Below are 16,389 nucleotides of genomic sequence, written 5' to 3'. Positions count from 1 at the left end.
CATTTAATCTCCTCTGATTGCCCTCTAACTGTGCCTGCATCAGTCAATATTTTAGCAGCTCCACAGATAAATGGGCTTGAGTGCCACCTTCTACAGAAAGCAGAGGTCGAAGGGCTTCCCTGAACCTTCCGCCTGCCTGCCTTTCTCATCTCGTAGATACCTGTCAGCGGGTGTAGGTTTTCGGTGCACTTACTCCATCCCTGATCACTCATGTAATTAGATCAGGCTGCCATGGCAACAGACAGTGTTCTCCCGTCCATTCAGGTGGGTTTATCTGTGCCTGGACTACTCCCAAGTGTTCGATGCACAGTATTTGTGCTGCCCCAACCAGATGAGAGACTCTTTACTATTTCAGCCGCATCTTCTTTTTGTCACTTCGGATGGGAGACGCTGAATGAGGCTTCTAGCTACTCAACTTTTATAAAGGAGACCAACAAGCTGTGCTTACTGGGTGCAGTATGTAAATACATCTCCCCAGACCGTGAAAGGAGCCTGACAATCCTGCTTGTGAACACATCAACAAGTATTTGATACTTGCTAGAAACCTTTCAGAGCTGAGGAAAGCAACCTTTCTCTTGCAGTTTGTCTGGTGCCTTTGGCCTTGCAGGCACTTAACCCTTTCAAGTGCAAAAGAACTCATCCTTTAGAACCCAAGCTGCCAATAGCGGGGTTTTCTAAAGGATTTATTCAGCGGAAGTAATTTATTTGAGAAGGATATCCCCGTTGTCATATTTAAAAACTTTATGGCCATCCTAATGACACACAAAAAATGCTACTGGCAGTAGGCAGTCATTCTGAATGTATTCATTCTTAACTTGGATTTCTTGGCCAGGATCCTTACCTTGGAGGTAGTAAGTTAAAAGGTTTTTGTCTCAGGTAAGAGATGATACAGGCTTTTAGCTGGTAGACTGATAATGTTTGGTGCTTTTGCACGGTAATTGGTACTCTATTTGGGAATAAAATTTAATGAGCATTTAATAACAGCTAACAACATTCTGCTCTTTGCATTAGGCGGCCACCTTAATAAGCCTGCTATGCAAAGAAAAATAATACTGTTGGGGAAAAAAAGGAAAGTAGCTTTGGTTGCTGAAGCTCTGTGTTGTTAAGGCAATCCAAGTAAGAGGGAGTATTTTAATAACTCTGATATTTGAAAGAAAAAACAATTGAGAATAATAATGTCTGGATGTCTGTGTGACCCTGCTAGTCAGTTTACAGTTTTACAACCCCATAGCTAAACTGGTAAATCCTTTTTTTTTTTTTTTTTTTTTTTTTTTAACTTCTGGGGCCTGGATTGAGAGAGCTATTCAGTGTTCCTCACAGAGGGCTTATGAGTTTCTACCCTTTAGTGAGTCTCTGCAGTTGGTAACATGATTGCGACCTGCTCAGATCAAGTGTTGCTGTGTTTAAAGCAAGCCATTATTTCTAGGAGGTAAATAGATGGGAGAGGCAAGGATATAAAATGAAGCACAGAAGTTTAAGTTTTACACAACACCTTGGAGGTCCTGAATTACATTTTACTATGTACAGAAAAACACTTTACTGGCAGCCAAATGTGAACATGTATTTTTGAGTGCACAAATAAATTTGTGTTAAAATAAGTATGAAAAATGTACTTGATTGGGAACTGTGAAAATGGGTATCTTCCCCTTCCCTTCCGGATTTCATTTTAAGAGGGTTTGATAAACAGAAGTGATGTTTAATCAGAAATATTATAACTAGGCTTCCTGGCCTCTAAATTGTCTTTTGCTCTTGCAAATAGATTCAAGAATAACTCTTCAGCCATCAGACTGTACATATAGCTGGCCTTACGTTTCAATAGGTCTAACTTAGTTGTCTGGGGGTCCCAGGAAAGGCCAGCCTTAAGAGCTTATTAAAATATTAATAAACATGCTTCTGTGACTTCTTGTTTTGTTGTCATTACAGAGTTTGATTCACATTCCTTTTGTATAATGTGCCTTTATTTTTTTTCCATTCTGAAATGTCAAGTGGATTTTCTGTTTGCACTTACCTTGAATGACAGTTTTTGATGACTAACGCATGGCAACACCGGCTCATTTTGTTTCCTATGAGAAGTTAGTCAATAAACATGTGTTTACTAAAAGCCTGAAATTTAGCGAAGGTAGGAGTGAATGTTAATTCTTTAAACTATAGTTGTCTGCAAGTAACACATAGTTTCGATTCTGAAAAGCTTAAATACGTGCATATGTGAGATGACATAGTGCAGCAAGACAGAATATTATTTTTATGGGGAGACAGATGATTTGATTTCCATTGCTTTATATCTTTTGATATGTGCAGCTTAACTGCTTCAAAGAGCAGATTTAGTTCTGCTTATACTTCCCAGCTTATCAGAAGCAGGCTCTCCTTATTTTGTGAAAAGATCGAAAATAAGAAATCATAGAAATTCCAAAAGAGATAATAATTTCTGTTCTAAGGCGTTCCACACAGGACTGCCCTTTTTTAAAGAAAGAATTTTGTAGTCCTCAATTACGCTGTTCAAATTTTAATTTCATTTAATTCAGTTTAATAAAATACACATTCAAAATTTCTTTAAGAGGTGATAAGTGTATACTCTGTGCTAGTTTTAAGAGAATATTTTCAAATGTTGGCTGAAAGAGTTGTAATTGGATCAAGGTTTTAAAAATGTGTAAATGCTTAAAATTCCAGGAGTAATAAAAAGGCTTAGGTAAATAATCTTTAATGGTGGAAACAGTTTTCAGAAATCTCTTTCCTGTTTCATAATTTATGTATCTTTGTCTTTATCAGTGTAGTAGTATTTTTATAATCCTTATAAATCTCAACTTTTCAGGCTAATGTACTATAAATACATATACTATCTATTACCACCTCAAATGTACTAAAACATGTTTAGAACTATTAAAGACAAAAAAGCAACAAGCATTATATCCTCTTTGACATACTTGATGGGAGCAGAACTGTTTCATTGATTTTTTAAAAATATAACTTTTAATGCATCCCGTTTATGAAGTGATGAAAAAGCACTGGTGATAGCAATAATGCAAGCGAAAATTGTATACTAAACCTGAACACTACTTTTCAGAAAACTCATTGTAGTGTAATCACAGTTTGAGGCTTCAGGGGGCAGAGGCTCCCCTGGTGATGGCATTTGGGTTCAGGCTAAGAGGAAGTTCTCTTTTTTCTGCTTAGGTGCTCTTTAACGGATACCTTTGAGTTATTTATCAGAAGTTTTTAGTCATCACTGTTATAGCTGCTAACCTGTAAATGCTTATGCTTCTAGCATACAAATGCTAGAATTCTAGAATTCAAATGCTAGATATTTTTTCTATCACTGTGTATGGCATATTTTATTTCATTGCACCCTTGACTTTGGCCTACTCTCCCTGAAGTATTTATGTTTTCTTCTGTTCCTACATTATTTATATAGTATCTCCTCTTTACTGACTGTCACATCAGTATTACTTAGGCCACCTTTCTATCTCCCACTATTTATAGTATTGTGTTATGTTGCTCTGCTGTGCTTTTTAAATATTAAAAATTCCATTTTTAGTAGATATATTGTCTTAAACAGTCTATAGGCTATTTTATTGTATGTTGTCTGTATATTTTTGCAATGAATCCATTCTGCCTTGCTTTTATTTTTGGCTTCTTCCCTCTGATAGAACCCAGCAAGTTATGTTAACTCTTTAGTTACTCTAACTGGTGTAGCAACACAGATACTTTTGAAATAAGCAGGCATACCGACGCGAGAGTAAATTAATATTTTACAGCATTTGCATCATGTTTGACTGTTCTCTGCACTTCAGCAGAATAGGAGGAGACTGTAATTTGGACTCTATAAAATCTTATCTGCCAGGTGATAGGTAAATAGGATAGTGTGCACACACGTCGATACAGAAGCCAACACTCTCAACTGTTAGCTCATAAAGCAAGCACTCTGCAAATCCATGGGACCTGCACATTGTTTGAAAATGATGATCAAGGATTTTGAGGCTTCATTTGAGATGTTACTAGATAAAATCAAGATCACCCCCTGGCCCTTAAACCAAGTACTGTGTAAGAATAAATAGAATATTGTGAGCTTTTATTTAACTTGGCCACTATTAATGTTTGTAACTCAACAAGCTTTTTACTGGAGGGCTTGTCTTTCAAGGACTTCAGAGATGTGATAGTCTAGAAAGGCTTCCTACTTTCTCTACACATAACTGTTTGGGATTTCCCAGGTGGCGCTAGTGGTAAAGAACCTGCCTGCCAATGCAGGAAACCCAAGAGACAAGAGACTTGGGTTCGATCTGTTCGGAAGATCCCCTGGAGGAGGGTGTGGCAACCCACTCCAGTATTCTTTACTGGAGAATCCAATGGACAGAGGAAACTGGTGGGCTACAGTCCATAGGGTCATAAAGAGTTGGACATGACTGAAACAACAGCAACAGGCTTAACTGTTTACAGATGGGGAAACCAAGGCCTAGAAAACTTCCCTCTGCATATCAGTCTATGGCATGCAAAAGATGCTTAAATAAATAGTTGGTGAATGGATTAGCTAGAAGTAAGAATACTTTGGCTACTATTCATTACTTTGCAAAGTGTTGGAAAGCAATCGACATTATTTTCCTTTCCAGCTGGGCTGTGCTCTTAAAAATAGTGAGTGTGTATGGATGAAAATAATCATGAGATGTGTTGCCATGTACCCAAGGCTAATTGGCTCACTTACCTGTTTACAGATTATTCACATTGGAGATCATATTCATAGCTCCAGAATAGTTTCTTTCTGACACCCAATATAATCCTGGGCCTTCTCCTTCCTACTGTTACCTGGCGTGGGCTTAGGAAACCCAAACTAAATTTAAAACCAGCCTAAGCAAATATGCAGATCAGCTCCAGTAATGAAAGGCTGAAAAAAAAAAAATCAGCAATGATGAGTTTGGGGATTAGTTTATAATAACTGTGCTCCTGATTCTATTTAATGTGGACAGTTGGGAACTACCAGTATTTAAAAATATGCTTTGAATAGATAGGAAAGTATGTTAGCAGATCGAGTCCTCAACTTCTTCCGTTTCTATGCATAGGTGTTTACCTCACAAAAACTACTACGAGCGCCAAGCTCCCTGATGGAAAGGTATATGGAAGATTGATTCATTCTGTTTCATTCATCCATTCACGCATTCACTCATTCATCCTACAGTGGGTAATCTTTCCTTAAACATGCTCAAGATGTTATGGCAGAATGAAAATCAAGTAGATGTACATTCAGTAATTAAATCCTTTAAAGTTCAGAGGAAACTCGAGTGAGTATACTGCTAAGTCACTTCAGTCGTGTCCGACTCTGTGCGACCCTATAGACGGCAGCCCACCAGGCTCCCCTGTCCCTGGGATTCTCCAGGCAAGAACACTGGAGTGGGTTGCCATTTCCTTCTCCAATGCATGAAAGTGAAAAGTGAAAGGGAAGTCGCTCAGTCGTGTCCAACTCTTCGCTACCCCATGGACTGCAGCCTACCATGCTCCTCCGTCCATGGGATTTTCCAGGCAAGAGTACTGGAGTGGGGTGCCATTGCCTTCTCATACTTAAATTTTTTTTCTGCATTTGATTCTTTTTTTCTATCCCATTAGACTGGTATGCTAACATCTGTGCTCTGTGTCATGATTGTGCCTAAAGTTGCATGTTGATAGTAAGATATGCCTCATGAAAATTAGACTTTGTTTCAATTACTATTCAGTCCATCCCCATTTCCACCTGATAGTCCCGTGATGACCAGCATGTGTTTATGAGGTGATTCGTTAGAATCTTAGAGAAAAGATTGACAGTAGCTGGCTCAAATGGAGAGACCAAGCTTTTAATTTGATTGAAGGGATGACCTTTTTGTGTGTTGGCCTCCCTCTGAGCCCTGTTGAATCAAACCAGACCTGCCTTTTAAGCTGGCTGGTGCCTGTGTAATTCTCATAAAACGATGCAAAATTTGACGTTCTTGAAGTTTAGATTTCCCTGCATGGTGTCTTCAGGTGGAATTATTATTATTTTTTAAAGCTGTTCGTGCTGTTTCTCATTTTGGATTTCCTCTTCTGCACCCGCTGGACCACTGCAGGAGGATCTGGCTGCAAATCACCGAGGTGTTCCATTCAGGCTGCAGATTTGTCTGTCGTCTTTGGACAGCAGTCTCTTCCTCCACGGCTGCTTTGGGGGAGTCCGACACCCATCAGGTAAGAGTTTTGCGATGCTCTCTGGTTTCTATCTGAGGATAAAGTCTGGCCTGGGAAAATCGCTTACTAGTCGTACTTTAGCACTTTACAGACTGTTGAAGATAATTGTCTTTGCAAACTGTACTGTGTGGGAAATTGAGAAATCGCAGAGAGGTGTTTTTTTTTTTTTTAAACTTGGATTCAGGTATCCTCCTTTTTGATATATTTGGTTGATAACATAGGCTGCCTCTGCCTTGCCGATGGTTCATTATTGTGTGCTGGGGTTGAGCCTGATCGTTTTAATTGTCACCTGTACTCGGAGCCGATGAGCAGGTTTTGCTACCAAACGGTTACCTTAAGTCACTGTCTCTGTGTTTTAGGTTGTGGTCGTTGTGTGACCGTGGTGCAGGGAGATAGCTTGTTGGTTCCGTAGCAACCCATGTTGGCTGGATCTTGAATTTCTTTGTGTCTGTTTTGGATTTGACAACTTCCTGCTTTCTTCATGTACAGTAAATTTTTCTGACCTGGAGAGTCATGCAGACACAGGGTGGATGCAGGGTTGATGACTCATGGTTCTCTGTTGAAGGGAAGACTGCCTGCCTAGAATCAGGAGAGCAGGGGAAGTTAGTTCGAAGTTGGGGCAATAAGGGCTTGGGAACACTGGTATTCGCAACCAGAGGAGATTGTGAAATCGATCCCCTCTTTCTGTTTGCCTTGGGAGTAGTCCTGCTCCAAGCTGTGGAAATAGACCAGTTCAGAGGTTCTCGAGCCTGGCGGGACACCAGAATCGCCAGGAGAGGTTAAAAAAAAGAAAAAAGAAAAAAATAGAACCGGGACTCCACCCTAGACCCACTGAATCCAAATGAACCGGAATGTTCTCTTGGAGTCACACTGATGTTCCACTGCTGTGTCGTGGGCTGGATCTGGTGGTCTCAAGGCAGCTCTTCCCAAGTCATGTTCTGTTTCTTTCCCTGATAAGATGCACCGACCACTTTTATCCAACCTTACATACAGAAATTTGGATTTTCAGCTCATGTTTAAGAGGCGAATCCTTGCTTTATCAGAATGTTCATTTTGAAACTGATTCACTAGATTTCTTTAAATAAAGAGCTTGCCCCTCGTCCCTGACACCCTGCTTCTAAGGTCCAGTTTTTTAAGTTCTATATAAATTCCGTGGTATTTAAAATAAGGATGCGGGGCTCTGGAACCAGCCTGTCTGAATGTAAGATATAGAAGTGCCACTGTGACATTCCTGGGCCTCAGTTTCTTCATGTGTAAGATGGAGATCATATGAGAACTTTCGCTAGGGCTGCTGTGAGGTTGGAATGATGTAATATTTGTACACTGGGCAGAATAGTAACCTGGTATATGGTTTATGATCCATCAACATAAGCTATCACTGTGAGCATGTGACTTGTCTTGACAGGGTGATTGTAACGTTCTTGTTTGGTGATGGTTGCTCCTTAACCATAAGTGACGAGGAGTAAGTAAATATCCCTGTACCTTGGTCTTTGGACCAACACTGTGGACATTTGCAGCCCTGAGAGCCAAAAGGCCTTTTATTTATTTTTCTGGATTTTGTATTAGTCTGCCTCGATTCCTGACACAGGATCCCTGTGTGTTGTTTTGCTACTGTAGGATGAACTGCTGAGTTGCAGGCGTAAGTGAAGTTATTTGTGGTCTGAGTGAAAACGCACACACACACACACATACACCTGAATGATTGAAGTATGGTGACTCAGGAAGGGGGATCAGTAAAGTCCTACTGGGGTGCAAGGCAGGGGAGGGGGGAAGTTATCACACACGTTCTGTCCTTGTGAAATATGGAATTGGGTACTTTATATTTTATGGGCTTTGGGTTAGGGAGGTGTCTTTTAAAAGGAAATAGAATAACTCCGGAATTATGTGCAGAGGGAAGCCTCATGAGGTCTATAAGTATCAACTCCATTGAAAGGGGTGCAGTGTCTTATTGCTAGTTTCTCTCTTAGGGGTATTATCCATTTTAGGCAGAAAGTTCTCACATTGATATTTTTGGGGAAGTAGCTTAATTGCACATGTGGTTAATACATATGCAATTTTTTTTTAACCTGCGGTGTTTAAAGAGAGTCATGTGTTAAAACAAGAATGTCTCAAGAATTTTATTATGAAAAAATCAGGCAGCAAACAGTCCTGTCTCTCAGTCAGTACGTGAAGCTTATTGAGAAGAGATCCAGGTTTTTGTAGTACCTGGTACAGTGCATGAAGGGTTGTAGGAATGTTCGTATTGTATTACTGACAAAGTAGTACAGAGTCACCTTGAGTTTTAAGCAGCTGACATGTCCTAGGATCACATTTAAAGGAAGCTTATAAGTATTAGCTAAACATGATGCATAAATAATGGCCTCATTACAGTCCTCACAATTGATGGCTAAACGTGAGCAGGGAAACAGTATCATTCATGTTGTACTTTGTTATAGTCATTAGGTTTATTTAAAAAAAAAAATAAAACCTAGATTACAGTTATTTTAGGTTCTAGCTATTTTATCAATGTTGCTGTTGTTTACCTGCTAAGTTGTGCCCGAATTCTCGTGACCCACATAGACTGTAGCCCACCAGGCTCCTCAGTCCATGGTATTTCCCAGGCAAGAATATTGAAGTGGGTTGCCATTTCCTTCTCCGGGGGATCTTCCCAACCCAGGGATTGAACCTGCATCTCCTGCATTGGCAGGAGGATTCTTTACCACTGAGCCACCAAGGAAGCCATATCAATATGATATAGCTATAGCAAGTTATGACTTACCTCGTTCACAGGCACTGTCTATATAAAGAAATGATTCATTCATTTATTCAACGTGTACTTTTTTTTTTTTTTTACTACTGCACAGAGTGAATAAGAGCTACCAGAAGGAGGTTATATTCTTCGTGGTCAAGTAGGGGAAAGAAGACATGCTCCAAAATTACTAATACAGAGCAGGAGGGGGTGGTTGTGCTTACTGCGGTAGGTTCTAACACAGAGGAAATTCAGAAGAATGGTGCTGAGTAGGATGATGGGGAAAACTTGGAGGAGGAAGCACCATTTGAGTTGAACTCTGGAGGCTAGTTAACATTTCTTTGGGAAGAGATGAGAGGGCGGAAGGATGACTGTTTTGGTGGCTGGGCCCTTACAGGCAAGTAGCATGGTATGTAATCGATCAGGCCGTTTTGGCGAATGCCCAGGTGCTGGTGGACATCTGAGTTGCTGGAGTCCAGCAGACACTAGAGAGTGTGGGAAGAAGATTGCTGGGAGGTCCAATCTGGAAATAAATTTGGAGGAGCCACTGGCCTAAAAGTGATCTTTGAGTCTGGGCTTTGGTTTCTTGTGCCTGGTAGGAAGTTTACCAGGCAGGCGGGAATGAGTATTCTTTCAGCAATGAAGTCAGCCAGAGTGGAATATGTGAGGGAAGGTAAGAGGCAGTGGAGGCAGCAGAAATGGAACGCTGGTGTCACACAGCCTTTGTATGTTTCCTGTTTAAGACCTGAGGCGAAGGGAGAGTGGGTGGAAAAATTGGGATGATGCCCAAGTGGATAATGGAGTGCGGCAAGGGGGGGTGTCTTCCCTAGATGCTCAGGTACCTTGGAAACTCAGGGCTGAGTTTCAGCTCAATGAAATTTTGTTGAAACCTTTATTCTTTAAGATTTAAAAAAAATAAAGTAGAAACTGGGGCTAATTTTAGTCAGATCTAATGTGTGTGTATGAAAATGAATGCTGCTTTTAAAATTCAGCATATGCAGTATCTCTTTTCATTTAAACAAATGATCCCTCTATTTTCCTCTAAACAGTTTTATTAAGAAGATTTTCAGTGAAGCCCTGTACATGTTAACAACAATTCCAGCTTTGCCTTTGATCTTTTCCACCGTGGATTTATTCATCTCATATGATATGTGTAAATCACATTGTGCCACCTACTTGTTCGGGAGCAATTGTTCATTTGTGGTAATTCATTTACTATACTTTGATAAATCACAGTAATATGGGTGTGTTTGATAGCTTCCATGTGGACTCTTGAATGTGATGTGTGTGTGTTAGTGTGTATATGTGTGTGTATGCGCTTAGTCACTCAGTCGTGTCCAACTCTTTGTGGCCCCATGAACAGGAGCCCCCCAGGCTCCTCTGTCCATGGGATTCCCCAGGCAAGAATCCTGGAGTGGGTTGCCATTTCCTTTTCCAATGTGCGTGAATATTCATATGTATACACATTTATATATATATCAGTCAGTTCAGTTCAGTCGCTCAGTTGTGTCTGACTCTTTGGGACCCTATGGACTGCAACACGCCAGGCCTCCCTGTCCATCACCAACTCCAGGAGCTTGCTCAAACTCATGTCCATCGAGTCAGTGATGCCATCCAACCATCTCATCCTCTGTTGTCCCCTTCCCCTCCCGCCTTCAATCTTTCCCAGCATCAAGGTCTTCTCCAGTGGGTCAGTTCTTCACATCAGGAGGCCAAAATATTGGAACTTCAGCTTCAGCATCAGTCCTTCCAATGAATATTCAGGACTGATTTCCTTTTGGATTGACTGGTTGGATCTCCTTGCAGTCCAAGGGACTCTCAAGAGTCTTCTCCAACACCACAGTTCAAAAGCATCAATTCTTTGGTGCTCAGCTTTCTTTAGAGTCCAACTCTCACATCCATACGTGACTACTGGAAAAACCATAACTTTGACTAGAGGGACCTTTGTTGGCAAAGTAATGTCTCTGCTTTTTAATATGCTGTCTAGGTTGGTCATAGCTTTTCTTCCAAGGAGCAAGTATCTTTTAATTTCATGGCTGCAGTCACCATCTGCAGTGATTTTGGAGCTCCCCAAAATAAAGTCTGTCACTGTTTCCATTGTTTCCCCGTCTATCTGCCATGAAGTGATGGGACCGGATGCCATGATCTTAGTTTTCTGAATGTTGAATTTTAAGTCAACTTATTCACTCTCCTCTTTCACTTTTATCAAGAGGCTCTTCAGTTCTTCTTCACTTTCTGCCATAAGGGCGGTGTCATCTGCATATCTGAGGTTATCTCCTGGCAATCTTGATTCCAGCTTGTGCTTTATCCAGTCCAGCATTTCTCATGATGTACTCTGCATATAAGTTAAATAAGCAGGGTGACAATATACAGCCTTGACGTACTCCTTTCCCAATTTGGAACCAGTCTGTTCCATGTCCAGTTCTAACTGTTGCTTCTTGACCTGCATAAAGATTTCTCAGGAGGCAGGTAAGGTGGTCTGGTATTCCTATCTCTTGAAGAATTTTCCACAGTTTGTTATGATCCACACAGTCAAAGGCTTTGGCGTAGTCATTAAAGCAGAAATAGATGTTTTTCTGGAACTCTCTTGCTTTTTCGATGATCCAATGGATGTTGGCAATTTGTAATCTGGTTCCAGATTACGTATTTCTGGGCTTCCCTGGTGGGTCAGTGGTAAAGAATCCGCCTGCCAATGCAGACCTGAGTTCGATCTTTGGGTCAGGAAGATCTCCTGGAGGAGGAAATGGCAACCCACTCCAGTATTCTTGCCAGGGAAATCCCATGGACTGAGGAGCCTGGCGGGCTACAGTCCATGGGGTTGCAAAGAGTCATCCATGACTTATGACTAAACAACAACAACAACAAATATATTTCCAGCTGCTAGCCACAGCTTTGCCAACAATTTGGCTTCTCATTTATACTTTATAGAAAATATAGAATCAGTGAGCCTTGGCTCTGGGGAGAAAGATCCTAAGACTATATGGCTCAAAGTGAAGGAGAAGGCTGGAAATTATCCGGTTGTATTGCTGTTACGGGGGACTCAGTCTTAATATAATTAAGGAATATTTGAGGAATATTTATTTATTTTTTAACCTGTGTTATTTCATTGGGCCATCTGTATTCCCCTAAATGGCCCAGAATGAGGCTGTGACTTACCTAACTTTTATAAAAGACCAGAAGGTTAAGATAGGAGTGATATAACTGGAGAAAACGGCTCAGCAACTCCAGAGGGGTGCAGACGGTGCTGTCTGTAAAGATTTAATGAACATCTAAGGTGTGAAGGGCGTTATGCCAGCTAGACTCTAAAGGAAATAAGATGATCCATAGTCCACGCTTTCTGTGTTTTAACTCTTTTAATCTTTACTGCGGTTCTTCCGGGGCAGGCACTGCTATTATCTGCATTTCACAAGTGAGGAAACTGAAGCACAGAGTGGTTAAGTCGCTTGCCCAAGACTGCCCAGCTGTCAAGCGGTGGAGTCATGCTGGGACCTCAGCCTGTATTCTTAGTTGCTGCCAGGCACTGTCTCTCAAGCCCCCAGCCCCGTCTGTAAGAAGGCAGGGTAATGCCCAGGAGTAGCATTTAAAGACCCACGGCAGAGGTGTGGCAGGCTCTTGGAGGTCAGGATCAGGGGAGGTTCACGGGCCGTGAGCCCTCCTTTTCCAGGCTTGCCTGTCTGTCCAGGGTCACCTACGAGCTGTTTCCCATTCTTTCAGTCTTTGTCTTACCTCCCTGAGATTCCTACGCACTTTCAATAATTATTAATGGAAGAAAATGATGACCATGGCATATGCTTATCTGTGTTTCAGAGGATTGGCTTAAGTTGGGCTCCAAATGTTTGGCGTCCAGAGTCCCAGCGAGGTGGTGAACTTTTGACTCTCAAAAAGAGCTTCACTGGGTCCACGCTCCGCTTGCCAGATTTGGCCGATTGGAACTATTTTTGTCTCCAGTTTGATAGATGGGGGGTGGCACCGAATCCAACTCTTAAGAACAAAGCATGCAGTGAAGGGAGGTGGCACCTACGTCAGGGATCCATTGGGAGGCGAGTGCTGGGTCCCCTCCTGTCCCTGCCCCTCCCAGTCTCACCTCCACTGGACCAGAGATGAATCCTCACTGACTCATGTCAACAGGATAGAGAAGCAAGATCATTTTTCTCTCTTAGCCTGTGCAGGGAAAACAGAGAGCTTGTCTTTCTTACACTGAAGGAAAATTACCAACGTGGTGATCATTTTGTAACATGTAGAAATATCGAATCACTCTCTCATGCCCTTGGATCTAAGGGAGTGTTGTAGGTCAATTATACTTCCATAAAGGAAAGAAAATTACCATGGATTTTCTTTTTTTTTTAAAGTGTCTTCAGAGCCCAGTCTTGCTTTGTAGACACACAGAACAGAAGATTTGGGATTTACTCTTTGTGCATGAGGCTGGCAACCCCAGCCTACAGCCCAGCTGTAATCATATGTGATGCATTTTATTTACAGATTAGGAAGCTCTGACTCTGACATATGACTAACGGGGAAGCTCCTCCCTTACAACAGTTGTATGTCATCTGCTTCAGAGAACTAATTGCTTGGCAATTCCCTTTTGGTAATTCCCTCTTTATTTTCTGATGAGTTACTTAACAGTGACGGGCTTGTTGAGCGGAGCGTAGAGTTTAATGTGTGCTCCAGAAACTCCACTGTAGGCCTGGGGGATATGTTTTTCGAATTCTGTTTAGCTTTACTGAAGGAACACTGAAACCATTCTATGGCCTGTTAATATTTCACTCAATACGAGGTTAAGTGTTGAGCACTGTGCAATTTTCCAAAAGAAATCAAAACCAGGCTTCTTTTTTTTTTTTTTCTTTTTCAGCGTGCCCCTGTGCATTTGAAAATTATTTGAAAAGGAATTTAATAGTTATAGAATGTTTAATGCTTTTTTTTTTCTCCCAAAAGATTTCACATGGAGTGGCTTTCCAGGACTCTGTGGCATGAGTGGGGTGTGGTGGAAAGCTGTTAGACCGGTTTTGGGGAGACCGAGAGTTTCTTTTTAACTGCCCTGCTGCAAGGTGAATTGGACCAGCCACCCACCTTGCTGGGCCTCAGTTTCTCCAATTACAGTAAAGCAAGTGGGTGAAAGAAATAAGCACTCAGGCCCCTTCTGTCTCTCACAAGGCACAGTTCCATGAATAGACTTTATTGTCATTCTTCCTCTTGGTTCCATACCTCCTCCCCCCACCAGACCTTTGCTCTGTCAAACATCATTTGCTGTTGTTTGACTTTGTTCCATTTTGTATTTAATTAGAATTTACATTTTCAGCTATTATTGTGTCACTGTTTATAAAGTAAGTCAGAAGGGGTGCCTAAAATCATCCATCACCCCATCTCTATTAGTTTTATACCTTACTGCTTCCTCAGCTTCTTTTCCCTCTTCTTGCTACCGTACCCCAAACAACATCCTTTTCTGGAGTGGCTGTGTTATCGCTGGAAGGAATCTTTCTGCTAATTATGGATAATTTCTTTGCAAGGAGAGTGAAGAATCTCTTCTCTGCAATAGTGTCAAGGGTCACATTTGGCTTTTAATTTGCAAGTAGAAATAATTTTTGGGTGCCGTTTGGCTTTTACCTGCAGGTGCAGAGTTGAGGCTGGAGGTAATTTCTTTTTTCTTCTGCATCAACTTTCCCAATCGGTGTGCACAGACCATTACCTTGTCTTATTGGTTAATTTGTAAGCAGTTGGTACTGATGTCTCCTGATTCATGGAATGGTTTTTCTAGGCAGCCAGTGCAAGTAGAAGAGGTGACATTTAAGAGTCTTTTTATTTTGTTGTCTTATTTGTTTTCACAGGGAGGGAGGAAGGAAGGGAAGAGGCAGGATGTGGAATGGTAAGAAGTGAAGGCTTTGAAGACAGGGAGACTGAGATCTGAATTCTGGCTCTGGCTGCTTAGATGTGTGTCCCAGGCCACATTTCTTAAGTCTGTGATCCTCAGTTGTAAAATGGGGATGATGACATCTATCCCACAGGACTGTTGGAAGAATCAAATGGATGTTCACTTTTCATAAGTCTGTGACTCTCAGTTTTCTCATCTGTAAAGTGGGGATGATGACAACATCTGTCTCACAGGATTGTTGGAAGAATCAAATGGATGTTCACTTTATATTGCATGGTGGCTCAGTGGTAAAGAATCCACCTGCAGGAGACACGGGTTTGAACCCTGTTTCGAGAAGATCCCCTGGAGAAGGAAATGGCAACCCACTCCAGTATTCTTGCCCGCGAAATCCTATGGACAGAGGAGCCTGGCGAGCTAGTCCCTGGGGTCGCACAGTCAGATACGACTTAGCGACTGAACAGCAACAAAGCCTATCAATATGCAATTTTATAAAAAGAAAGAGGAGGGAGGTATGGAATTTAAGGGCCATAAAAAAAAGCAAAGGAAAGAGTTGTGTCTTTGGAGGGTGGGTACTAAGGGTAGGAAGGTCTCTTCAGAGCCCTTTGTGGCCAGGTTTAAATCCTACATGGACCACTGAGACTTGAGAGGATGTAGATAGCCTTCCCTGATCTGCGTGTGATGCTCTCTAGAAGGTCGATTTGCTCCATCGAAGAGGGAGTTCACTGCTATAGAATGGATAGAAATATTACATTTTAGACGTCTGTTGCCTATACTTTACGACAGTAAGAGGAAACCAATAAAAGCAAAAGTTCCCTTTGATTCTGCCATCCCAGTCCATAAATCATAATTGCTGTTAGGTGTTGTCTTTTAGTTCTTGACAATTTAACATGTATCTTTTTTTCACTTTTGCTTTTTCTGTTTAGCATGAGCATTCCAATTTACAACTTCGACTGTGCAGTTATCCTTTGCAAGGTACCATCAAGTTGTTTTCTTTTAATTTCAGTTTTGTATTATTTGTGGACGTTGGAGTTGGTTCTGATTGTTTACTGTTAGAAAACTGCAGTGAATACCTCTATACGCTTAAGTATTTTCTTCGGATTACAGTCACATCAGAAGACTTCATTCCTTGATAGAGGGGCCCTTGCTCTGAATTACTTTCTAAAAGACAGTATTTGCATTGTTACTGATGATATATGATTGTCTTGCTTCTACCTGATTAATGGTGAGACTTACTCTTTTTGGCTAATTTAATGGCCTCCTTGGCTTGAAAATATGCATGCCTTTGATCTCTCTCAGTCATAGAACATTTCCATATGTGTTTATTTACTGATTTTCTTTTACACAATTAGCAATGAGTCTTGATATTTTCTCATCTGTGTCTCTGAGTTCTTTGTGTGTTCTGGATATTGATCTTTTTTAAAGTCATATGTACTGCAGCTGTTTCTCCAGTCTGATTTCCTTTTATTTGGATTCTCTGACTTTGTGTTGTAAGAAAGTTCAAGTTTTTTTGTAGGATGTCTCTCTTTTCTTTTGTGATTGTACCCAGGGCCAACCTGGAAGGACAAAGAGGGGGGACCCCAGGTCACATTCTGCACCAGGCTGGTCAGCGACTTGGCTTGGC

At 41.3% G+C, this 16,389-nt stretch overlaps 1 protein-coding gene across 8 annotated transcripts in view; it reads left to right on the top strand.

Moving 5' to 3' along the window:
* Nucleotides 1-16,389, top strand: part of ATXN1 (ataxin 1) — a 415,565-nt gene that overhangs the window by 2,566 nt on the left and 396,610 nt on the right. For 4 of the 8 annotated variants that reach the window (XM_055570690.1, XM_055570681.1, XM_055570679.1 and 1 more), the window contains exon 2: nt 6,002-6,174. The gene's annotated coding sequence lies outside the window, so the exon portion shown is untranslated. Of the gene's footprint in view, nt 1-6,001; nt 6,175-9,017; nt 9,131-9,951; nt 10,106-16,389 lie in introns of all 8 variants that reach the window. The other 4 variants (XM_055570687.1, XM_055570683.1, XM_055570686.1 and 1 more) reach the window with 2 other exon arrangements.

Source organism: Bubalus kerabau, chromosome 3, assembly GCF_029407905.1.
Source record: "Bubalus kerabau isolate K-KA32 ecotype Philippines breed swamp buffalo chromosome 3, PCC_UOA_SB_1v2, whole genome shotgun sequence".
Taxonomy (NCBI): domain Eukaryota; kingdom Metazoa; phylum Chordata; class Mammalia; order Artiodactyla; family Bovidae; genus Bubalus; species Bubalus kerabau.
This window is presented reverse-complemented; position numbering and strand designations above follow the sequence as displayed.